The sequence below is a fragment of the Trachypithecus francoisi genome, unplaced genomic scaffold, assembly GCF_009764315.1.
Source record: "Trachypithecus francoisi isolate TF-2019V2 unplaced genomic scaffold, Tfra_2.0 Lachesis_group6, whole genome shotgun sequence".
NCBI lineage: Eukaryota > Metazoa > Chordata > Mammalia > Primates > Cercopithecidae > Trachypithecus > Trachypithecus francoisi.
Genome location: NW_022681471.1, coordinates 34,865,540 through 34,892,866, shown reverse-complemented (window position 1 = coordinate 34,892,866; position 27,327 = coordinate 34,865,540). Strand labels below are relative to the sequence as shown.

At 38.1% G+C, this 27,327-nt stretch overlaps 1 long non-coding RNA gene across 1 annotated transcript; it reads left to right on the top strand.

The window, feature by feature from the left end:
* The first annotated feature begins 600 nt into the window (after nt 1-600).
* Nucleotides 601-18,469, top strand: LOC117078380. The gene is made up of 3 exons (XR_004434985.1): nt 601-612; nt 10,276-10,285; nt 18,319-18,469. It is a non-coding gene; the product is annotated as an uncharacterized LOC117078380 (long non-coding RNA).
* Nucleotides 18,470-27,327: the final 8,858 nt, after the last annotated feature.

Below are 27,327 nucleotides of genomic sequence, written 5' to 3'. Positions count from 1 at the left end.
AACTTGATTACGATTAACATTGTTATACATTAGAATAATGAGGCTGCCCAAATTTACAGCTACGTTTCTTGCTCTCTGCAAACCCCAGTTCCTCTGACTCCAAGCTACATGTTCTTTGTAATTCTTTTTTTTTTTTTTTTTTTTTTTGAGACGGAGTCCGCTCTGTGGCCCGGGCTGGAGTGCAGTGGCCGGATCTCAGCTCACTGCAAGCTCCGCCTTCCGGGTTCACGCCATTCTCCTGCCTCAGCCTCCGAGTAGCTGGGACTACAGGCGCCCGCCACCTCGCCCGGCTAGTTTTTGTATTTTTTAGTAGAGACGGGGTTCACCGTGTTAGCCAGGAGGGTCTCGATCTCCTGACCTCGTGATCCGCCCGCCTCGGCCTCCCAAAGTGCTGGGATTACAGGCTTGAGCCACCGCGCCCGGCCGTTCTTTGTAATTCTTCATGCTGATCCCTCACTGCCGATATCCATCCCCATTCTCTACCTCTAGAATGGACATGGATCATTAACTAGAAGAGAATGGATTTTTTAAAATTCCTTTTTTAAAATGTCTTAATATAGTTTGTGCACAAGAAATTTCTAGCCATTGCATGCAAAAATATGATTGTATCTGGTTTTTATCTGAAAAGTACCTTTTCAATGCTTTGTTTTAACAGGAGTGGCACTCAGCTATGAGGATACAAGAATCTTGAAAGGTTCTTTGCCAATCTGGGCATCAAGATACCTTTTAGACTCCAATTTTTAAAAATCATCATTTCTCCCTTTTCAGCCTCATTAATTATGACTTAGTATATCTGCCCCATACTTGTACAATGTTCATCCTCTTCCCAGGACAGAACAGGGGCTCCGAAGCATAAAACATGTGGGTATGATGTGTATGCAGGTTGGGGAGATGTCTTTATATTTCTGAGGACTGAAAGTTCCTTGAAATACGGAAAAACTGGAAAAATTTCTCTTTGGTTAGTAATTCATCCAACTGGCTAAAAATGGTTCAGAGAAGCTGGATAGCCTAAATGAAGGGCCTTGAAAAGAATTAAGCTTTAGGAGGTATTAAAACCAAATGAAGTTTTTTCTGAATTCAACAGAGAAACTATACATTTTATATCTTAATAAGTGTAGTTCATCTAGTTGATTTTTTTCATCTCTCTGAAAGCTCAGTGTCAAAAACCTTCAAAGGAACCTTATTATACCAGCTGTCATCACTTATAGTACTGAAGCAAGTGCAAGACCAGGCCTCAGGAATTCCAAGTTCTAATCCAGGCCTCATTGCTGGCTCACCGAATGGCCATTAGAAGTAGTGTAAGATCCTTGCCCCAGTGTGTCAGGGTTAGCAACGGTCAGATCACAGGTGGGATCAGTGAAGAAAATCTGCCTGTTCTCATGCTAAAAGGGAATAGACAGAACAACTACTAAAAATGTGCCCAATGTGAAGTCCAGATTGAGTCCTCTTCCTGTAAATGGCAAAAGACCCCTTCTCCTTATTCCTGCCATCAGGAAAAGTGGGCTTGGATAATCAAGAACATGAGTCTTGGGCAAGAAGTTTGAAAAAGGAGAATGTAGGTTATTTTTCTTCTTTGATAATCTTACCAAAAAATAGAAGTCATATGCCTAAGTGTTATAGGTAATACGGTTTACTTTTCTAGATATATCTATAGACACCCATGAGATACAGAATAAAGTCTCTATGCCGAGGCTATGGGTCCCACAGAACCCACTCTAATCCATGCTTTTCTTCAAAATCTCTGATTTCTTCAAAATAAACTCAAAATTTGTTGAATGAACAAATAATAAGATTGTCCTACTTACCCTACTTAGAAAAGGGACTCCAAAAGCAAAGGAATGACTGACAAATCTTTAGAAACTCACTAATGCTCCTAAAATGGGGGGAATAAAACAGTTACAGATTATCACAGGATATACTGCTAACAAGCACTTACCCTAAAATCAAAAGATGTAGGTGTGAGATTTTGCTTTGACAACTTACTCATAGCAGTTAAACAAGTCACAACCCCTTGTAGTTGCAGTTTGCTGATGAGCAAAAATGGAAATAATACCTGCATCATTTATTTAGTATTACTGTTGCTTATTTATTCATTCACTTCTTTAACAATAATTGAATGCTGACCATATCCCAAATACTGTGCGAGACACAGTGGCAGATGCAGAGGAATAATACAAGCCCTGGACTTTTTTCTTTATACAGTTTTTGAAACATACGAATAAACAGAAATACTATGATGATGGTGACAGTTGATCTTTCTTGATAAAATATACCCTATTTATTGAGTACTATTTTATACCAGGGACTATGCTCTTCATAAATTACAACATTCTTTAGGAATTGGCATTATCACATTCATTTTACATATGCGATAACTAACTTGCCATAGATCACACAGCTTGTAAATGGCAGAACTGGAATGATTTCAACCCAGGACTGTCCAAACTCTAAACCTGTACTCTTTCCACCTTATCACACTGTCCACAGACGTAGCTATTAGCTGGATATTGGTTTTTTTTCTTTCTCATCAAATATACCAATGACTCACAAATGTATTTTTTTGCCCAATCCACCTTCTGAAAAAGACAACAAATCTTTCTTAACTCAGCCTTGGCACAATGCAATCTGTCTGAATTGTCCTCTAAAAATGAAGGACAGTGTGTGTACATATAACATATCTTCCAAGAGTGAAGATGACTAAAATAGTCCTAGGCGAAAACAAAACAACAACAAAAAAAAAGCACATCAGCCTAATCAGGGCCAAGTAAAATGACACATACAGCATTTATTACCACCAGAGAGAAACTGGATGTGCATGGTTTCTGGAGCTCAGTGGCAGGCCAATTATGGATTGAAGGAACAAATGTGCTTCCATTTTTCCTTCAGGGATTATCATAATCATTTAGCATCATTGGTGGCATGACAGTCAGTCAAAATGTAGTGTGAGCAGCAGTTGTCTGGATCACTTGTGTCGATGAAGGTCATTGGGCAAAGAAACCTTAAAATTCTTCCTCACACAAGTCACAGTTGCTACCATGAGGTCCAAGTTAAACATTAACTCTTCATTGATTCACATTTAGACAGCAGTAATATTTCCACTGGAACAACTATGTAGCTGAAGGAACCAGAACCTGTATAAATGGTTAAGAGACTATGCTCATCGACTGTTAATTGTATTAGGTCAGGGCTGAAAGGAAACTTAGAGGGCATCTGACCTAACTCTCACTTTACAGGTGAGAAAATTGGAGCTCAGGAAAGGGAAGTGACTTCCTCATGTCATACAGTCATTGTTTATTACTTACTGCAAAAAAAAAAAAAAATCAAGTTGGGGGAAAGGATAGGATATTAGAGGGGAACTAAACTATTCATCCTTCTCGGTCAAAAGTTGTAAAATAAAAGAGGGACACAAAAGTTTTTTTGTGTTATTGATGTAACCAGTAGAAAACTGAAAACAAAATCAGTCCTGATGAGACCACAACCTACCTATGTGACCTTGTGTAAACTCCCTGAATTTCAGTTTGGTCATCTATAAAATAGGGATGCTATCCCTGGTGCAGCTCATTTCCTAAGGTTCTTATGAAAAACAAACAAGATGGTAGATGTAGGAAATGGTGATAATTCTCAAGTCAAATCCAGGGACGGTTTCTTAGCAATTTTTTCCCATTCATTTATATAATAGGGCTCCTGTAACAGCCCATCAATACCTACACTGACTGCCTTACCCAGGATGTCACCCAATGCTATAGTCTACCCTTTCTAACCTCGAGTTAGGAAAAATTCAGTCTTTGAGACATAAGTACAATTAGAAAATATCCAATTGAATGGTCTCTCTCTCCCTTCCCCCAAATCAAGATTTCCATCTGTTACTGGGTTTTCTCTTGGAGTCTGAGATTCCTTATTCTAGAATTTACTCGCTGTACATGGAAAAAAAAAATCTACCCTGGTTTCTTTCCCTTTGTCAAAGAAGTGCTGAGTAGAGTAGCAAGCAATATAGGAGGACAAATACCATTCTCTCTAAAGGGTTTTAAAGCCAAGTTGGCAGAGCATCAGAGGCTGGTTGGGGCCACAAATAGTCATCTCAGAACATGTTGTGGCACTAAGAAACAGTAGAAAAACATCATATGTGCTCCTCTTTCCAGTGTTTATTATTCATAAGCCTGAAAGGAAACTGCTGATCTACCATTCTAGTCTCCAGAGATATGTTATATGTACACACACACAAACATGCACAACATAAACACATAGGCTCACACTCTCCCTCACTTTGTGGGAAAAATTTTCCAGCCCTCTGAAAGGCTTTTTGGCATTAACAGATTATATAGTCCCACTAATCAGAAAATCAGACTTATACTTTTGTAGAGAAATGCACACTTGTTCCAATTTTTCTGTCTAAATTATCCAAGCCCTTACAGTGGTTCACTTAAAGATCATTACTCATGTTACTGAGTGGGCTGCAGAGTGATCATGCCTACGCAAGGTATTCTTCTGGGTGTTGGAAAAATGACAGGAGTTAGCTATATCATTGAATGTGCTGAGATTAAGTCAAACTTGCAAAGTTACATCAGCACCATATAAGGCAAGATATTTATCCTGCAACTGAAGTCAGAAAGGGAAAGGGGGAAGGATGGAGGTATTAAGTGATTTATGATTGAAAATGTTCAAATTGACAGACAGGCTAAAGGTCCCACAGGAAGTTGCTAGCAATTAACAATATAACCATTTGAAGCTGTGATTAACATAAACCACTAATGCAAAATTAGAAGAGTTTACTAAAAAAAAAAAAAAACCTGTCGAAGTTTCCCAATTTCTTTGTTTTATTTGGCACATAAAGACTACTTTCCATGTGTCAATTTTAACTATGATCAAACAAGCATCATTTTAAAAGAAACTGAAGAAATTATCACCTGAACATGGAGGAGAAATTACTTTTTAAAAAGTGAAACAAATCTCAGTTAAAAGCTTTTGTTTCTTATAATACACCCCAATAAGTGTCTCAAGTCTTAATTAGCTCTCCTCCTTATCTCTGGTAAAATGGGTTTACAAGGTTTTCCATGTCATTTCCACGAAGGAATGTGAAAAATATGCAATCACCCACCTGGAAGATGTGTAAGTTCATTTCCAACCTATTTGAGACTTATTGCTGGCAATGTGTGTACATTTGTACATTTTGATTAATGATTATATAAAATTATGTGAGATGCTGTTAGGAAAATTGGTTCCATTAAATTAGGAAGGAATATTCTTCCAATATTTCTGTAGTCAGAGTTCTAATATCACAATAATTTATGAAATGAATTTCAAGTCATTTTAATGAAAATTATACTTTAAACTAGAATTATATACTCATTCAGAATTTGCTACTGTTCCATTGTGTTCTTAAAAACACAACCATTAGTTAATTGAAATTTATTTTAAATACATTTGATACACCCAAAGGATCAGTTTTTGAAGAGTTAGTTCCCTAAATAAAGGTATCTACAGGCATCCTGTGTTGTTTCTTACTCTTCATTAGTCGACTGCAACTTTTTGATATTTTGGCTAATATATTCCTTGCCAAACTCAAATAAGTATGGTATTGCTACCACTAATAAGACTCTGTTGCCAGTCTTTCCACATTTAAGATTATTATTAGCTCCAGTTGAAATGCACATTTTAAAGTGTGACTCATTTCATTCTTCTAAAATGTTTACCCCACATTTCACAGAGTTCTTGTTTGAGTCTGGAGCTAAAATCTGAAAGGAGGTTAATCGGCCTCAATGCCCTCTTGCTCTAAAAGCAAACCAGGCTTCCCATGGGTAGAATATTTGGACTGGTGATCATCAAGTGACTTCTTTTTATCATGCAGGAAGTTTCTGTTGTTATTATTATAGTTTTTAAAATGCATATTCCAAGAATATCCACAAGAGAGAAAAGAGAAAACAGAGGGATTTATATAAGTTCACCTCTCATATTCTGTATGATCTTAACCCACCTCTCAGTGCTGCAATAGTTCCTTTGCCCCACAGCAATATTTGAGCATGCCCAGGCTGGTAGAACCCAGCTGCTTCTCTATGGCCTGGTTCTAGCTATGTAGCTGCCTCAACCCAGAGACAGTATGAACCTTGATCATTGGTGTGGAATATAACACAAGAGACAGTGTATCAATATGACTCCCATTGAATTCAAGGTTATGGTTTCTGTAACATAACTAAGGCAGACCTATTTCAAATATTTCAGTCCCACTTTACAGTAAGTCTACATCTCTTTTAAATAGATCACCCTACACATAGCTACATCAAGACAGTCTCACAGCTTCAAGTTGTACCATTTGGCTAATCCTTCTATTAATATAATTTTAAAGTAGCCATTTTTAAAATACAGAGGAACAATAATTATTCATATAATAATAATGACTATTATATGGCATGATAGTAATAATAATAACAGCTACCATTTATCAAGTGCTTACTGGGTTTCTGGTGCCATGCTATGTGCTTTGTGGACCTTATCTCATTTAATCTCTACAAAAATCCTGTGAGGTAGGTACATAATTACATTCATATTACAAATCAGGAAGCTAAGGTTCAGAAAGATTAACTTACCCAATATCATAGCAGCCAGTAAATGAGAGAAATGAGATTTGAACATAGCTTTGTTTTAAACCCACTCTCCTAACCCCCAAACTGATGATTCTTAACCCAGTCTGCAAATTAGACTCACAACTGAATTTGTATCTTTGGAAGTGGGACCCAGTCGTTTTTAAAAGATCTCCATATGCTTCTGTATAGCCAAAAGATTCTTGAAGTTCTACTGAAATTCTATTTTTGAAAATATTTGTGGCAGTTTGGTTACTTTTATAAGTTGGTAATTGGCCATATTGGACCTTCAGAAAATTACTTCACCTGTTCAAGAGTCACTTTCCTTATGATGGAGGTGGACTGGGGAGCTTTAAAGACCTAGTCAAGCTTAAATATGCCAAGATCTACAGTTTCAATTAAAACTTGGGAAGGCCCATTTACCTAAAAACCTAAATCTAGAAGATTTTAATGGTCATATATATGGAGCTAGAGCAGCCTAACTAAACTATTCCACCACTGAGGGCATTGTTGTTTGAGTAAACCCTTCCACTTCCCACTCTTTTGAGCACATTTTGATTTTTCCCTGCTGGACATCCTACCCTGCCCTTTGGTTCCTGATGCTAGCCAGAATTTCTTGTGGCCTTTGTCCATGTTCACATATAAATTCTTACTCTTCAGGCATAAGCAGTCACTACTAACTGTTCTTCTTTTCATTTCTTCAACAATTTGCTGGGTGGATACTATGTGCCTGGCACTGTTCTAGGAGTAAATATATTAAATGTTAATGTAACGTTGAATGCACCAGAAAAAGCCCTGCCTTCACAAGGCTTATATTCTCACGACAGAAGACAAATAACAAATGAGCAAGCCAATACAATATCTTCGGTGGTGGCAAGTGCTAAGGAGAAAAAAAGACAAAATGAGGAGTTAGAAAGCCGAGGTGCTACTTTGGATAATGTGTTAAAGGAAGGCCTCTCAGAGAGGCTGTTGCTTGAACAGAGGTTGGAGTGAAGGGAAGAGCAAGGCCATCTGGTGGAAGAATATTCCAAGCAGCTGGAAGAGAACATTTTTCTAGAACCACACCACAAAACTTCAGGGGACATCTCATGGGTGAGGATTGGGCCAGAGCTGAAAATGCATCTATACAATTTGGAGATCAGAGGAGTTCACCTTAGCCTAACCTCACCTTCTTAGCTCCTACCTCTGAGGCCTTTGTTATCATATGCTCATTGAAATAATCTTTGAAAGAGGTCTGTTCAGAAAAAGTAGGCTAAAAAACATAGCAATAATTCAAGGCATAATGGCTAATTGGCTAATAACAGAGTTTACGTATGACAAACATAGAATCTGATCTCCGCTCTACCTCCTAAGAGCTGTTTGACCCTAACCAAGATACATCAGCTTTCTGTACCTTACTTTCTTTGTCTGGAAAACAAGAAGAGTGAGTTAATAAAAATATCTTACAATATCTGGTGCAAAAAATGCTCAATAATATAATTATTATAATTCAAAACAGAGGAGTAGAAAGGGAACCTGGGGTAGTGTTCCAGTTACATCACTTACTAAACACGTGACCATGAAAAAGTCACTTAACTTCTCTGGACCTCAGATTCCTCTTCTCAAATATGGAAATGGAAATAATGATTAACACTTGTTATGATTTGACTTTGTGTCCCCACCCAAATCTTATCTTGAATTGTAACCCCATAATTCCCACAGGCTGTGGGAGGGACCCCGTGGGAGATAATTGAATCAAGGAGGCAGTTTCTCCCATGCTGTTCTCATAATAGCGAGTGAGTTCTCCAAGATCTGATGGTTTCATAAGGGGCTTTTCCTCCTTTGCTCAGCACTTCTTCCTGCCACCATGTGAAGAAGGACGTGTTTGCTTCCCCTTCCACTATGATTGTAAGTTTCCTGAGGCTTCCCCAGCCCTGTAGAACTGTGAGTCAATTAAATATCTTTCCTTTATAAATTACCCAGTCTCGGATATGTAGTTATGGCAGTGTGAGAATGGACCAATATAAAACCTAACCTCAAGGACTGTCATATCAAACAAAAAAATTAAAAATTGTGGAACTGTTTAAGAGTGGTTTAGGTAAAGAGTAAGCTGTGATCTGAGAATTTGTTTTGGCTCAAGGCACAGGATTTTTAACTACCAATACTTGGCAACACAAATAGCCATTCCATAGTAATTTTTACAAAATTACAAACACAGGCAATTTGTTTCCTCTTCAGCATGAATTCTTACATTTTCTAGTCACCCAAATCTGATAAAATTGTTTTTAACATGTGGAATGGTTGGAACACAGATGTTTATAACTGACAGGATTCTCAGAGATCATCCTATCCAAACTTATCTTTGTACAAATAAGAAACTTGAGACCCAGAAAGGTAAAGTGATGAGGTATAGGCACACAGTTACTTAGTGGGAGATCCACAAGCAAAATTCAGATCCTCTGACTCTCTCCAGTGTTCTCCAGAGTACAGAAATATTCTCTATTTCTTACTGTTTCTTAGCCTGATCTCACATAGTTTATTGTGTTTTGAAAAGGGGTTTTGCTTACAAAATGAACTCCCTAGGTATTTTTCTCAAGATATGTATGTTTCCTTATCTGATATAGCCACATACACATATGAAAGAAGTCTACTGCAAATCTCTCACAATATTTCACATTCGTAGTTAAAATAGTAGCAACAGTTAGACTACATTCAATTATACATTCATTTTTATGGGACCGTTTCAACAGACTACAATAAAATTCCTCTTATCGTCATAAAAATATTTGAATATCAGAAAAAAGGAACCAGTGGTTTTATAATGTCAAAGACCATTAAAACCACAAATGGGTTAAATCACCAGAAAAATTCTAGCATTCCCAGAAAAAAAAAAAAAAGCATGATAACTAACCAAAAGCTGGCCAAATGTAAGGATTCCTATGGAGAATAACAGGAAGCACCTTATAGACAGACAAAACTTGTCATCTTACTTGACACTTTCTTCCAAAGTCATGGAAGCACTTAAGTCACAGATATGGTTTTCCCTAATGACATCATGCTGTGGGCAAATAATGGACAGAGTTTTCACCAAAAGATCTCCAAATACCTTGCAACACATGCACTCAATAGAGGCTGTACTATAATGCCTAGTAGATTCAACCTCCTATGAAGTTCCGGACATCATCTGAAAGACTTGGTAAAGATGAAGAGGTCAGTGGAGTATGAGAATGTTCTGCAGCAGGACTAACAGAAATTCTCACAGAAACAATTTCTTTTCTTTCCTGTAGATTCAGGACTGGAGTAATTATTCAAGAGACTGACATTCTCCAGCCACCTAACTAAATTAAATTTTAGAAATGTTTCCTGCTGAGGCAGCACCTCTTTTTGTGGTGCCAAAGAAAAAAAAGACCCTAGCTCATATGGTGCTTCCTTCCTGCCCCACCTCACTGGTCAATAGGTCTTATATGCCATTCAAAGACAATGGTCCCCTCTCCTGAGTTAAAAATATCACATGTCATTTCAGATGCTGATGCTATAGAATAATGCTAATCACAGTGATAACAGATCATGCTTATTTAACTCTTCACTTTGTGCAAAGTAACTCCTACCAGGTCATTTAATCCTCATAGCATTTGGAGGTAGATACTATTATATCTCATTTTTGCCAGTAACGAATTGAGGCTCAAAGAGGTGAAGCAAGTTGCGTGAAGTTATGGACTAGTGAGTGATAAGTAGGAATTAGGTCCCAGCAAATATGACTACACAGCCTACCTTCTTAACTACTCATGCTTGTTTTAGAGGTTAAAACCCTATATGATCTAAAAGGCAAGAAGATAATTCAAGCTTAGGAGCAAGGGCATAAAACAAAGAATACTGATAAGATTCTACACACACTCCAGGAAACCTCCCTTTCTGATGGTTCTTGTAAACAGCACACCTCTTTCAACAGATTCTCTCTCTCCCTCCCACCCCCGCCCCCACACACAAATATAGACAGAGGGGCACAGCATTGTAGGTATACTAAATACCACAGAATTGTATACTTTAAATAAGGTTTTTATGTGGATTTCACCTTTAAAAAAACTGTATTTGAGAAAGATGCTATTTTTATTCATGGAAAACTTCTATCCCTCCTCTACCCCCCAAAATTGAAATGTTTTTCCTAGCATTTTGAGAAAATCAAATATAAAAGAGAAAGAGAAATTCTACTTGAAGTTCATTATTTCCTGATATCACACAGAGAAGCTCCGTTACTGCTTCAGTAAAGCTATTTCCATTTTTCAGAACCTACAATATCAGAATTGGAAAAGAGCATGGAGGTCATCTGGGAAACCTCCTTCCCAAAGCAGGAATCATCCCTATAGTGTCCTTGACACATAGTCATCCAGCTTCTGTTTAACTCATTCAGTGACTCAGAACTCACTACTTGAAAGTTGGCCATTCTATTTGTAAATAGATCCAATTAGTAGAAAGGTCTTGCTTATGCCAAATTAACTCTACTGGCCTGGTGCTTCTATACATTTTTCCCTTTTTTTTTTTTTTTTTTTTTTTTTGAGACAGAATCTCACTCTATTGCCCAGGGTGGAGTGCAGTGGTGGGATCTCGGCTCACTGCAAGTTCATCCTCCCAATTTTACACCATTCTCCTGCCTCAGCCTCCTGAGTAGCTGGGACTACAGGCAACCGCCACCACGCCCAGCTAATTTTTTGTATTTTTAGTAGAGACGGGGTTTCACTGTGTTAGCCAGGATGGTCTCGATCTCCTGACCCGCCTAGGCCTCCCAAAGTGCTGGGATTACAGGCATGAGCCACCACGCCCGGCCGCATTTTTCCTTCTTTAACCTTCTAGAGCTGTTCTGTCCAACTCAGCAGCCAGCAGTCAAATATGGCTATTTGAATACAAAACCAGTACTATTTTTAAAAATTATAGATTGATAAATTTAAATCTCAGTTCCTCAGATGAAGTAGGCATATACCAAGTTCTCAGTAGCCACTTGTGACTAGTGGCTGCCATATTGAATGGTATAACTGTAGAACTTTTCCATCAGCTCAGAAAGTTTTATTGGAAAGCACTGCTCATTAATAAAACAGAATATTGACTACTTCTTTCACACGACACACTATCCAAATGTTCCCCCTCAGTTATTTTTTATCCAGATTAAATATCCCTAGTTCCTTCAACATTATGGAATTGTGTACAGGCTCTTCCTGGCTTACAATGACTCAATTTAAGATTTTTTCAATTTTATGACGCTGTGAAAGCAATACACATTCAGTCCAGGGTTAAATCCGGATGAATGTAACCCTGAATCGTAAGTAGTTACTTGTGACATTTTCAACTTACCATGGGTTTACTGGGACAGAACCCCATAAGTCAAGGAGCATCTGTACTAGTTTTCTATTGCTACATAAAAATTACTACCAATATAGCAGCCTAAAACAACACTCATTTAGTACCTCACAGTTCCAAGGCCGGAAGTCAAGCTTAACTGTGTTCTGTGTTTTGAGCCTCACAAGGCTGAAATCAAGATGTTGACCAGGCTAGGCTCTGGGGTACAGGTCCGTTAAGTCGTTGGCAAAATTCTTTTTTCTTCAGCTGGAGGACTGAGCTCCCCATTTCCTTTCTGGCTCTCAGTCAGGGGTGCTCTCAGCTTCTAGTCACTCCTTCCATGTGGACTCCTCTATCCCCTCATCTTCAAAGCCAGCAAGAATGCATCAAATCCTTCACGTGCTTCCAATCCCTCTGACTTCCTTTTATACTACCAGCTGAAGAACATACTCTGTTGTAATGGCCTCATATATTAGATTGGTCTCACCTGGATAATCACCCTATCTTAAGGTAACCTGTAGAATCCTTTTGTAGATATGTCATCGTATTCACAATCTGGGGATCTAGGTGGGAAATCTTATGGAATCATCATAAAATTCAGCCAACCACAAATGTAACTATCTAATCATGGCTCTGATGCTTATATTTTCCAGAGAGCTATTGAGCCTACGTCATTTCTTCCTTTGGGTTCTACAAAACAGGTGTTACCTCAGCTGGAAATATTTCTAAAATTTAATTCCAACCAGAATTCTAGTAAGGTGCATAAGTGCAGTTTGAGGCCTCCTAAAGATAAGTAATTTGCAACAGGATTAATACACAGAACTAAAGATCTTTTTCCACTACCTCACTATTTAAAGGAACTAGGAGATCACGGTTATTCATTTAAGGATATTCACATGTGCTCAACTAGTATTCAATGAGAATACCTGAATCCAAGGAGAATTTAAATGGGATTGACTTTGTGTGTCTAAAACAAAGTGTATTAAGAGAAAATAAAGCAGATTTTAATAATTGCAAATTTAATACAGAAACTCAGGCAAAATCATTAGAGGCAGTGGAGTTAGAAAAGGGTTAGCAAAATATTATATTTAATAGTAATATAAAATGTTGACTTTTCTATTACCAGCATAGTATTACCCTTGTTAACTCTTTCTAAATGCCAGACTTCACAGAAATACTTCCCTCTATTGTGGCTTCTTGCAGAAGACAATTATTATGACTTGGGACACCTTAGAAGTAGCGGAATGATATTCTAAAGAGTTTGAATATGTTCAAATGATGAGTCAATGACAACATTCTTTCAGCCAGAAATAACTATTGGGCGAATATCCAAAACATCACCAAGCATTCTCCTTTGTAAAAATGTCAATAGTCATATCTACTTTGCCTACCTTAGGTGCACAGAATAGATAGGAAGAAACAAAGTAATAATGACTAAAATGTGCTTTGAAAGGTTAAGAGTTCTATATGAGTAAAGGTGTGATAATAACAATGGTGATGATTACTATCACTATTTTTACTATTATTACAGTACACAAAACTGAGAGGGAACCTACTTCACTGGATTCCTGCAACTTCAGGCAAAGCCATAGGAACATATAGCTCTGCGATTTCCTCATCTTGAAAATGGAGACAATGTATATATAAACAATTCTGCAATATACTATGACTTATATTTCCTGGACAACAGTGTTGTTCTGATTGGAAAAAAAATGGTTTATAGACACTGCGAGTGCATAATACTCAGATAAAAGAGGGATCCTCCATTACCATTTCCCATAGTGCATGCTGACCTCATATCCTGCTCCCAACATCATCCCTTATCCCCAATATCCAACAGGATGTCATACCTGCTAACAAGGTAATACTTATAGGACTGGCCCTGGCTACTTTGTAAAGGGATTTCACAAGTCACCATTATCTCCAGAATTATTTTCAATCCTACTACCTCCAAAGAAGTTGTCCCTCCTTCGACATCCCTGTTTCAACTTTTCCCAAGGTTCATTTTCCTCAACATGTACAGTTGAGGTAGAAGTAATGCCATAAAATTTCAAAACTTTGAAGCATCGTTTAAAAATTGAGCTTAACTCCATATTTTCTAAATGAGGAATTTGAAGTGAAAACAGGTTAGCGTGATAGAACTTAGTCCCATGTTCACACTCATTGTTTCACAATCATCCCTCAGCCTGGCCTAGGATTGTCATTACCCATATATGTAAAGACCTACAAAATCTGACTCACTCATAAGGCCAAAGAAGAATCATGGATCAGACTAATGCCCACTAGCAAATGCTGAGTTTAGCTCCACTATGGCCGGTTTATTTCATGTTGGACAGTTAACATTGTACATACACACTTCAGATCATTTTTAACTTCTTATTCTAAAATAATTTTGGACTTACAGAAAAGGTACAAAAATAGTCCAGAGTTCACATATACTCTTTACCTAACTTCCTTTAATGTTAACAGCTTGTATAACCTTCATAAAATTATCAAAACCAGAAAATTACATTGACTTAATACTATTAACTGAACTACAGACCTTATTGGAATTTCATCAGGTTTCCGGCATGAATGTCCCTGATCTGTTCTAATCCAGGTCCCCTATTGTAATAGTTGTTGTATCTCTTTGGTCTCTTCCAGTCTGTGATGGTACTTTAGTCTTTGTCTTTCATCACCTGGACACTCTTAATGATATTAGTCAGTTATTTTGTTGAATGTTTTTCAATTATTTTAGATCATTATAGAGAAGTCTGAATCTCATGGTTCAATAAATTGGAGCTCTCACTTCCCATTTTCATCAGTTTCACCTCTACTGAAGTAGTGCCTGAGTTTGTTTTTCACTTATGACCATTCCCTAGATGAATGAAGTGAAATTTATCATCACTCATTTGCCAAAATTAGACTTGTTATTCTTACAGTGCCTCTGGAGAATCACTTTATGATGCATCGTGAGTAATGAGAAACGTGTCAGGGTATATGATGTGAAGTTTATTAATATGTTAATCATAAGTCTGTGTTGTTATCTTGCCTAGTTTAATTATGATAGAGTACTGTGGTGAAGCTGAACAACTGGGCAACAGTGGTGCAGTTAAAAGCCATGAAGAGATGATTTGTGTGTTACTTGAAAAGCTCTGGAAATGCAAACCACAGGAGGGCCCAACAATGTTAAGCCAACCATATCCCAGAGCACCAAAACCTTCCAAGTTCTGGGCGATATTGGGCATGATGGACAGCAATAAACATTCCATACCACACCCCATCCTTTGATACATCATGTTTCCATCATAAAATAGAGGGTATGTGTCTATGGAAGGTAGCTGAGAAGAAGTCTGCCTGGGTAAGTGATCTTAAGCAATTCTCTTAATATCTATGAACTTGAGTTCCCTTGTCTTTGACATGGGATTAATAGAGCTAGCTACATTTGCCTCACAGGTCTGCTGGCAATGAGGACGAGGGAAGGAAGACAAATGAGAGGATATAAAGGAAAAGACACTAGATAACACAAAGAGCTAGTGTGGCAGAGTCATTTGGGGTTGTATTAGTAAAAGCTGACTGAAGACTCTTGGGCCTTAAGGGAACATCAGCAGTAGTCTGGCAGAACTCCTCATGGCCTGTGGTAATGGTGGCTACGGGGCGAGACTCCTCTGCCTTTGGAAAAGGGAAGGAAGACTGGAAGGACTGTGTCTTGTGGTTTTAGTGCCTGCTAGGCTGTAGTACAATAGAATACTGGGTAGACTTCTAAGGCTTTTGGCTCCGGTCCCTGACTACCAGACAGCATCTCTGGACCCACCCAGGGCCTGGGGGAACTCACTACCCTGAAGGGAAGGACACAGGCCTGACTGACTTTGCCACCAGCTGATTGTAGAGCCCTAGGGCCTTGAGTAAACCCAGGCGGTAGCCAGGGAGAGGTTACAGCAGGCCTTGGGTGAAACCTAGTGCTGATTTGGTTTCAAGTCTGACCCAGTACAGTCACAGTGGTGGTGGCCACAGAGGTGCTTGTGTCACTTCACCCTCACATTTAGGTGGCTCAGAACAGACAGAGAGACTATGTTTCTTTGGGGGAAAGTAAGGGATAGGAACAAGAGTCTCTGCACGGTAATCCAGAGAAATCTTTCAGATCTTGTCCAAGAACATCAAGCTGGTACCTCAAGTCTGCAGGAACACAGTGTTACTGGCTTGGGGTGCCACCCAAACCAGAAGAAGCTTAGACCACAACACCCAAGTCCTTTCAAATACCTGGAAAGCCTTTCCAAGAAGAAAGATTACAAATAAACCCAGACAGTGGAGACTACAATAAATACCTAACTCTTCAATGCCCAGACATCAAAGAATGTCTACTAGCATCAAAACCATCCAGGAAAAAAATGATCTCACCAAATGAACTAAATAATGCACCAAGTACCAATCCTGGAGAAACAAGGATATGTGACCTTTCAGACAGAGAATGCAAAATAGCTGTGGTGACGAAACTCAAAGAAATTCAACATAACACAGAGAAAGTATTCAGAATTCTATTATATAAACTTAATAAATAGATTGAAGTAATTAAAAAGAATCAAGCAGAAATTCTGGAGCTGAAAAATGCAATTGGCATAGTGAAAAATGCATCAGAGTCCTCTAGTTGCAAAACTGAACGAGCAGACAAAAGAATTAGTAAACTTGAAGACAGGCCATTTGAAAATACACAGTCAGAGGAGACAAAAGAAAAAATAATTTAAAAATGAAGCACACCTACAGAAGCTATAACAAAGCCTCAAAAGGGCAAATCTAAGAGTTACTGCCTCTAAAGAAGAGACAGATAAATAATAGTAGAAAGTTTATTCAAAGGGATAATAACAAAGAACATCCCAAAACTAGAGAAAGATATCAATATCCAAGTACAAGAAGGCTATAGGACACTAAGTAGATTTAACCAAAAGAAGACTACCTCAAGGCATTTAATAATCACACTCTCAAAGGTCAAGGATAAAGAAAGGATGCTAAAAGCAACAAGAGAAAAGAAACAAAGGGAACATATAATGGAACTCCAATATGTCTGGCAGCAGACTTTTCAGTGGAAACCTTACAGGCCAGGAGAGTGGCATGACATATTTAAAGTGCTGAAGGAAAAAAATCATTTACCCTAGAACAGTACAGCTGGTGAACGTGAAGGGGAAATAAAGACTTTCCCAGACAAACAAAAGCTGAGGATTTTCATTGTTTTAGTCCACTCTCATGCTGCTATTAAAGACATACCTGAAGCTGGGTAACTTATAAAGGAAAGAGGTTTGATTGGCTCACAGTTCAGCATGGCTGGGGAGGCTTCAGGAAACTTACAATCATGGTAGAAGGGGAAGCAAACACATCCTTCTTCACATGGTGGTGGGAAGGAGAACAACGAGAATCAAGTGAAGGGGGGAGCCCCTTAATCAGATCTTGTGAGAACTTACTATCACGAGAATAGCATGGGGGAAACTGCCCCAATGATTCAATTAACTCCTACCCTTCCACCACACATGGGGATTATGGGAACTACAATTCAAGATGACATTTGGGTTGGGACACAAGAAAACCATAGCTCATCAACACCAGATCCGTCCTACAAGAGATGTTAACAGGGGCATTTCAGTTCAAATGAAAAGGGTGTTAATGAGCAGTAAGAAATCATCTGAAGGTACAAAATTCACTAATAAAATAAGTTTACAGAAAAGCAGATTATTATACCAGTGTAACTGTGGTGTATAAACTACTCTTATCTTAAGTAGAAAAACTAAATAATAAACAAATCAAAAATAATAACTACAAGTTTTCAAGACATAGATAGTCCAATACGGTATAAATAGAAATAACTGAAAGTTTAAAAGCAGGGAAACAAAGTAAAGGTATAGAATTTTTATTGGTTTTCTTTTTGTTTATTTATTTTTATGCAAACAGCATTAAGTTCTTATTGGGGTAAAATAATAGTTTACAAAATAGTATTTGCAAGCCTCACGGTAACCTCAAACCAAAAATCATACAATGGAAACACAAAAAAGAAAAAGAAAGACACTAAATCATATCGCCAGAGAAAATCACCTTCACTGATGGAAGACAGGAAGGAAAGAAATACAGAAGAGAACAACACAAAACAGTCAAAACCCAGATAAGAAAATGGCAGGAGTAAGTCCTTACTTATCAATAATAACAATGAATGTAAATAGGTGAAACCCTCCAATCAAAAGACAGAGTAACTGAGTGGATGAAAGAAACAAGACCCATTGACCTGTTGCCTATAAGAAACGTACTTCACCTATAAAGACATACATAGACTGAAAATAAAGAAACGGAAAAAGATAATCCATGCAAATGGAAGTCAAAAAATAGCAAGAGTAGCTATTCTTTTATCAGACAGTGTAGAATGTAGATTTCAAGGCAAAAGCAATAAGAAGAGATAGAAGTCACTATATAACGTCAGAGGGGTCAATTCAGGAAAAGGATATAAGAATTGCAAAAATATATGCAACAAACATTGTAGCACTCAGATATATAAAGCAGATATTATTAGAGCTAAAGAGAGAGATAGACCAAAATACAGTAATAGCTGAAGATTTCAACAGCCCACTTTCAGCATTGAACAGATCTTCCAGACAGAAAATGAACAAAGAAACATCAGACTTAATCTGCACTGTAGACCAAATGGATGTAATAGATATTTATGGAACATTTCATTCAACAGCTGCAGAATACACATTCTTTTCCTCAGCACAGGGATCATTCTCAAGGATAGACCATATATTAGGTCACAAAAAAGTCTTAAGGCATTCAAAAAAATTGAAATAATATCAAGCATCTTCTCTCACCACAATGGAATAAAACTAGAAAATAATAACAAGAGGAATTCTGGAAACTATACAAATACATCGAAGTTAACCAATATGTTCCTGAATGACCAGTGGGTCAATGAAGAAATTAAGAAGGGAATTTAAAAATTTCTTGAAACAAATGATAATGGAAACACAATATACCAAAACTATGGGATACAGCAAAAGCAGGACTCAGAGAGAAGTTTATACCTGTAAGTGCCTACATCAAAAGAGAGGAAAAACTTCAAATAAACAATCGGACAATGCATCTTAAAGAACTAAAAAAGCCAAGGACAGTGGCTCATGCCTATAATCCCAGCACTTTGGGAGGCCAAGGTGAGTAGATCACCTGAGGTCAGGAGTTTGAGACCAGCCTGGCCAACAAGGCAAAACCCCAACTCTACTAAAAATAGAAAAAAAAGAAAAAATACCCAGGGATGGTGGTCTGTGCCGTAATCCCAGCTACTTGAGAGGCTGAGGCAGGAGAATTGCTTGAACCTGGGAGACGGAGGTTGCAGTGAGCCAAGATCACACCACTACACTCCAGCCTGGGTGACAAAGTGAGACTCAGTCTCAAAACAACAACAACAACAACAAAAACTAAAAAAGCAAGAGCAAGCCAAACCCAAAATTAGTAAAATAAAAGAAATAGTAAACATCAGAACAGAAATAAATGAAATTGAAATGAAAAAATTACAAAAGATCAATGAAACAAAAAGTTGGTTTTTTGAAAAGTTAAGCAAAATTGACAAACCTTTAGCCAGGCTAAGAAAAAAAGAGCATATCCAAATAAATAAAATCAGAGGTGAAAAAGGAGACATTACAACTGACATTGCAGAAATTCAAAGGATCATTAGTGGCTACTCTCAGTATTTATGCCAATAAATTGTAAAATCTTGAAGAAATTGCCAAATTTCTAGACTCAAATAACTTGCCACAATTAAACCAGGAAGAAATCTAAACTCTGATCAGACCAACAACAAGTAATGAGATTGAAGCTGTAAAAAAACTCTTCAAGTTAAAAAAAATAAAAAGCCCAGAACCTGATAGCTTCACTGCTGAGCTCTACCAAACATTTAAAGAAGAAGTAATACCAATCTTACTCAAACTATTCTGAAAAAATAGAGGAGTTGGGAATACTTCCAAACTCATTATATGAGGCCAGTATTACCCTGATAGGAAACCCAGACAAAGACATATCAACAAAAGAAAATCACAGGCCAATATATCTGATGGACATTGATGCAAAAATCCTCAACCAAATACTACCAAACTGAATTCATCAATATATTAGAAAGATCATTCATCATGACCAAGTGGGATGATTTATCCCTGGGATGCAAGGATGGTTCAACATATGCAAATCAATCAATGTAATACATTGTATTAACAAAATAAAGAATAAAAGCCACATGATCATTTCAGTTCATGCTGAAAAAGCGTTTGATAAAGTTCAACATCCCTTTATGAAAAAGCCCTCAAAAACTGGATATAGAAGGAATATACCTCAATATATTAAAAGCCATATATGACAGATTCACAGCTAGTATCATACTGAATGGGGAAAAACTGAAAGCCTTTACCATAAGATCTGACACACCACAAGGATGTCCATTGTCACCACTGTTATTCAACATCCTCCTGGAAGTCCTAGCTAGAGCAATCAGACAAGAGAAAGAAATAAAGGGCATCCAAATTGGAATGTAATAAGTCAAATTGTCCTTGTTTGCAGATGACATGATCTTATATTTAGAAAAACCTAGACTCCACCAAAAAAGCTGTTAGAACTGATAAACAAATTCAGTAAAGTTGCAGGATACAAAATCAACATACAAAAATCAGTAGCATTTCTATATTCCAACAGTGAACAAACTGAAAAAGAAATTAAAATGTAGTTCCATTTTTAATAGCCACAAATAAAATTAAATACCTAGGAATTAGCTTAACCAAAGAAGTGAAGGATTTCTTACAGGAAAACTATAAAACACTGATCCTAGAAATTGAAGAATACATGATCATGGATTGGAGGAACCAATATTATTAGAATAGCCAACTACACAAAGCAATCTACAGATTCAATGCCATCCCTAACAATATACCAATGATGTTCTTCACAGAAATAGAAAAAATAAAATCCTAAAATTCATATGGAACCACAAAAGACCCAGAATAGTCAAAGCTATCCTGAGCAAAAGAAAAAAACTGGAGGAATCACATTACCTGACTTCAAATTATACTACAGAGCTATAACAACCAAAACTGCATGGTACTATCATAAAAACAGACACATAGATAAATAGAACAGAATAGAAAACCCAGGAAAAAAATCCACATACCTACAGTAAACTCATTTTCAACAAAGGTGCCAAGAACATATGCTGGGGAAAAGACAGTCTCTCTTCAATAATTGATGCTTGGAAAACTGGATATCCATATGCAGAAGAATGAAACTAGACCCCTATTTCTCACCATATGCAAAAGTCAAATCAAAATGGATTGAAGACTTAAATCTAAGACTTCAAACTATGAAACTACCATAAGAAATCATTGGGGAAAATCTTCAGGACATTTCACTGCACAAAAATTCCTTGAGCAACACCCTGCAACTACAGACAACCAATGCAAAAATGGACAAATGGGAATCACATCAAGCTAAGAGGTTTCTGCACAGTAAAGGAAGCAATCAACAAAGTGATTGTTGATTATTTAACCCACAGAATGGAAGAAAATACTTGCAAACTACCCATCTGGCAAGGGATTAGTAACCAGAATATATAAGGAGCTCAAACAACTCAATAGGAAGAAGTCTAATAATCCCATCAAAATAAGGGACAAAATATTTGAATAGACACTTCTCAAAAGAAGACATACAAATGGCAAACAGGCACATGAAAAAGTGCTCAACATCACTGATCATCCGAGAAATGCAAGTCAAAACTACAATAAGATATCTTCTCACCCCAGTTAAAAGAGCTTTTATCCAATAGACAAGCAATAACAAATGCTGCAGAAGAAAGGGAACCCTTGTACACTGTTTGTGAGAATGTAAATTAGTACAATCACTATGGAGAACAATTTGGGGGTCCCTCAAAAATCTAAAAATTGAGCTATCATATCATCTAGCAATCCCACTACTTGGTATATACCCCAAAGAAAGGAAATCAGTATATTAAAGAAATATCTGCACTCCCATGTTTGTTGCAGCACTGCTCACACTAAGTTAAGATATGGAAGCAACCTAAGTGTCCATCAACAGATGAATGGATAAAGAAAATGTGCTACTTATACACAATGGAGTTCTATTCAGTCATAAAAAAGAATGAGGTCTTGTCACTTACAACAACATAGATGGACCTGAAGTTCATTATGAAATAAGCCAGTCATGGAAAGACAAATATCCACTTTCTTATTTATTTGTGGAATCTAAAAATCAAAACAATTGAACCTGTGGAGATAGAGAATAGAAGGATGGTTACCAGAGGCTAGGAAGCGTAGTGGAGGAGCTGACGGGGGGAAGGGAGGTGGTTGGGAAGGCGAATGGGTACAAAAAGTAGTTAGAAAGAATGAATAATAACTAGTATTTGATAGCACAACAGGGAGATTATAGTCAATAATAATTTCATTGTACATTTTAAAGTAATCAAAAGAGTATAACGGAATTGTTTGTAACACAAAAGATAAATGCTTGACCGGATGGTTACCCCATTTTCCATGATGTGATTATTACACATTGCCTGGCTGTACTAAAAGTTCTCATGTACCCCATAAATACATACATCTACTATGTACCCACAAAAATTAAAAATTAAAATATTTTTAAAGTGCTTTAAGGCATACCACATTCAGCCCCCCTAGTCATTTATAATAGTGGTAGGCTTTGTTTCTTGGAACTTGATTGTTGTCACTTAGTCCTAAGAGAAGCACTAGGAAGGAAAAGCAGATTGATAAAAGGAGATGAATGCAGGATTTAGGGGGACCAATAGGTGGAAAGACAATTAAGCACACATTAACCAGAAAAACAGTGGGATGGGGGTTTAAGATAAAGAATCAGCCAAGACACTGGTTTGCATAAAGGTAAAGCTGACAGTCAGGGGGCCTCCTGGGAAGGCAGTTCCCTGTTTAGAGGGCACATGGACTAGACCTAAAGTCAGGGGAGCAGCTTATCAAAAAAAATTAAAGCCACTGAATGTGCAGCTCTCAGTGGGGAAATAGCTAAAACGGGAATACATGCCAGGTGCTTATTCCAGCTAATTACAAAAGATTATTCACCATTATAAGATACAAGTTCTTTACTCTCACCATAAAAGGTATCTCTTACATTATCATTGCATTATTTGAGATCTAGTATGTATTATCTTGGAGGGGTGATGCCACATGAAGCCTACCACTCATTTTTGTGTTGCCAGGATCATGAACCATTTTTCTGGCTTAAGTGGTTGAGGAAACCTAGGAGGACAGTCAGAGCTGCTGATCCCAGTGGTGGTGGTAGTGCAAAGAAGAGGTCAGTGGAGATAGGTGGCTTCCAGTGAATCAAGAGCCCAATCCTACATAGATCCCCAGTTTAGAAGGAAAGGTTTTGCATATACCTTTTCTGTATTTAATGAGACAGAAAACCTGGGCAAGAATCTTGAAGGGTGTAGATATCCCGAGGCCTCCGCAGCCACATGAGACTTGTTGTTTCCTCATTCCTGCACACAGACATGTAAGTCACAGGCTCTGGTCCTCCTGAGGTCTATTTCTCAGGCCAAGGACTGTGAGGCAGAAGGGGCGGTGTCAGGTGGAGGAAGACTGGATATGAATCCTTACTGATTAGTATATGCTTTCTGTTTAACGAAGGACCAGTATCTTTCTCTTTACTTCCAGGTATCCAGGTATCCCTGCTAAGCCTTTTCTGGGAGTTCCTGGCCTCCTGTACTCCAGATGGTCCAGCTCTAGGCTGCCTGTCTCCCTTTTGATACATGTTTCACTTCATTTCCACCATTGCCCAAATCAGCTGTGTTCTTTTTAAAAATATATATATTTACTGAGCACAAGTGCTGTTTTATTACATGGATATATTGTGGAGTGGTGAAATCTGGGCTTTTGGTGTACCCCCACCCAAATAGTGTTCATTGTACACAATAAGTAGTTTTTCATCCCTCAGCCCCTTCCCACCCTCCCACCTTTTGGAGTTTCTACTATTATTCCATTCTGTATGTCCATGTGAATGTATTATTTAGCTCCTACTTATAAGTGAGAACATGCAGTGTTTGATTTTCTGTTTCTGAGTTGTTTCACTTGAGATAATGGCCTCTAGCTCCACCCATGTTACTACAAAAGACTTGATTTCATCCTTGCATTTTTGACCTTCCTAAACACTGAGGGTCAGAGGTGCTGCCAGATCCTGTTGTTATGTGTTGCTGCCATGTCAGACTTCAGGCCAACTCTCTTGACTCTTTCTTTGATTAGAAATTCCACACGTTCTACCGTGGACTCACCAGAAGGCAATGGTGGACACAGTTACAATTTCATTGTTTTGACTCTATACAGTCTCATGGACCACACACATTCTACCTTGGACACACGTAAAAACAACAGTGAAAACAGGTAATATTTCACTATTTCTTTGTCCCACTTAAGAATGGAGGGAACCCCAGTTTTCGCTTAGTCACCATTCCCAACAGAGCCTCTGTCCTTGATACTATGCTAGTAATTGAGAGGCCTCTGCCCATTACTATTAGTGTCACTGTTGCTCTTCTCTTTTCTCCAGTGATTAGCCTTTAATAATGCTCTTATTACCGTGCCGAACCCTTCCATGGCACTGCCACTTTCACATGGGCCTCTAGTTGTGATAATGCTCACTATTGGTGAAAAATTTCTCAAGAGGTGGTTGCCCACCTTGTATTGCTGCTACCCTCAAAGGAACTATAAATTGAGTTATTCTCAATTCCTGTGAATGACCATGAGTCTGTAACTAAGCCAACCTAGGGCTGATTTTTCCTCCATTTTCCACTGTCAAGGACTGACAAGAGGCCTGGATCCACCTCTCCCTCACTTAACAAAAGGACCATTTTCCAGAGACACTGATGTCGTGAAATGGGCTCATTGTTCTACAACCTATTGTGCTCTTATATCTAACTCTTTGTCAGTCCACCAGTATCCTCCAGCACATTGGGCCATACAACTGTTTGTTTCCTTTATATACTTAAAATCTTAGCGAACTAGGTGGATGGCTCACTGAGTTTTCAGGTCTTTGTAAGCTGTCTGATCACTATATATAGAAAAGAACAGAATGGTGGCTCCCGCCATGATGAGTAAAACACTCATTTGGTAGCTTTACTAAATGCCACCCATTGCTCACTCCTTCATAGTGTGTTGGAACATTTTAATTTTCCAGGATGCCTCGTTGGATTTTTGTCTACCACAAGACAGCCCCTCCCTGACTATGAAGCAGCACGAGTAGTATGACCGGGATTCCCCATATGAATGGGTGCCCAAGTCTCATTGTGGCCACCCTCACAGATATTCAAAAACATGAGTGGTATGTGTAAGACTCAGTCTATGCCTTTGAGGCTGCTATCTGCTTCACAGTGAAGAGGAAGGTAGCAAGATGTAGAGGCTCCTTGATCAATGTGTTTGTGAGGCAATTTTTCCTGCTTCCTCACTACCTTCAGACTTCTAAGGGATAGTTCACGCTTCATAACCCACCCTCTACAAAGGGATCAGTTCTTCCATTTATATGCCCTGCTAACTCATTGAAATCTGTTTTTATAACCTATGACAACACATAATTTTTACGTTGGAAGCAAAATTGGTAGTGCCTTCCTGATGGATGAGTGCACATTCTTTCAAATTCCAGAGACTCTTGATATTTCTATATATCCCCCCTAAGGTTACTGCCAGATATGCTCATGAAAAAGAACCAGTCCTGATAACTCACATGAAGAGGTAAGTAACTGATAGAGATTAAAATGGGAAACCGTCGAAGAGTAGAAAACAAAAAGAGCAGCCAACAGATGTAGGAAATGTACACAGTCATGTATTCTAGCCATGTCCCAAGGACTCCTGACAAAATATGTCTTCCCTGTTCTCTCTGGATGGAATTGTGCCCTGGAGCTGATTTACACTGCCTCAGGAGAAATTATCATTTACATCTCTTCCCAACTCCACTTTCAGGAATGGTATATGGTAGCTTAAAATCAACCATGGTGGAAATATTTTTACCACAAATGATATAAATGGGGGCACCTCCCTGTCTTTTCCCCAAATTGTTAAAATGTTTGCCTGCATACCACTGAGTATAAATAAATGATTGAGCTTAAATATGAAGAATCCCAAAAAGTAGGGGAACACAGAAAGCAGTCAGAAAACACAATTATGTCACAGAGCCCCAAGCATTTCACAGAAGCCATTCACCTGGCTCATCTCTTGATATTTTCCTGTGTTTCTTTGTCCAGTCTTGGAGAATGGATATGAAAAGGCTCCTGCAATAGTGATCAAAATCCTCCTGTTTGAGACTATGGTACACCGGGTCTATGCCCTGCTTCAATAATTTATAACAAATTTCTCTTTACCATTCCTTGTGCATAGCCATGAGTTTTACGTTTTTTCTCTTACAAAAAAAAAAAGAATCAAACCATACCTCAGAGGCCATGACTCAGTTTCTTCCTGTATTTTGCTCTTGATTCTTCACTTGACACGAGGCTGAATTACATTCAGCCCATTCTGCTGAATAAGCATAGCTTACAGTTCCCTGACTTTCTGATACCCTAGCACTGTGCTCATATGCAGTCATGCACCACATAACGTTTTGATCAACAATGAACTGCATATATGATGGTAGTCCCACAGGATAATAATACCATATTTTTACCATACCTACTCTATGTATGTATACAGAAATACTTACCATTGTGTTACTATTGTCCATAATATTCAGTACAGTAACATGCTGTACAGGTTTCTAACCTAGGTGCAACTATGCAGATGCATATAACCTAGGTGTGTAGTAGGCTATACCATTTAGGTTTGTATAAGTACACTATGATATTCACACAACTATGAAATCATCTAATGACATATTTCTTAGAATGTATCCCCATCATTCAGCAATGCATGACCATACTTCAGGAACTCACCCACGAATTAGTGGTAAAGGTAAAAGTTATGAAATTTTTTACACCTGCTACCCTGACCTCACAGTCTGAAGTCATAGCCAATGGGGGTTCCCTCACTGATATGTGCAAAAGTGGCCTATTCTTGTCCTCTCTCTAACTTTAAGATCTCATATACTCGATGAGATCTTTTACTCACAGACCCTATATGATATTCTGCCAGTTTCTTGGAAACAGCCTGTATCTTAAATCAAAGGTGAAACTCACTATGGCTGGACCTGCTAGTGCTTTACCACAATTTTTCCCTTTCTTCGGAGTTCAACCTTAGCCTATATTTCCTACTCTCCTTGAAAGTAGTGTGAGAATTAATGTGCACTACATCCAGATCTGGCCAACAAATCTTCCCACCTGCTCTTCAACTAATCCATCCTCCCCTGTTCTTGCTCAGTGGCTTGGAGATGATAATGGCTGTTTGGGAAGCCATAGATAAAAGACAGTTCCTGAGTGACTGCACGGAACACAGCTACT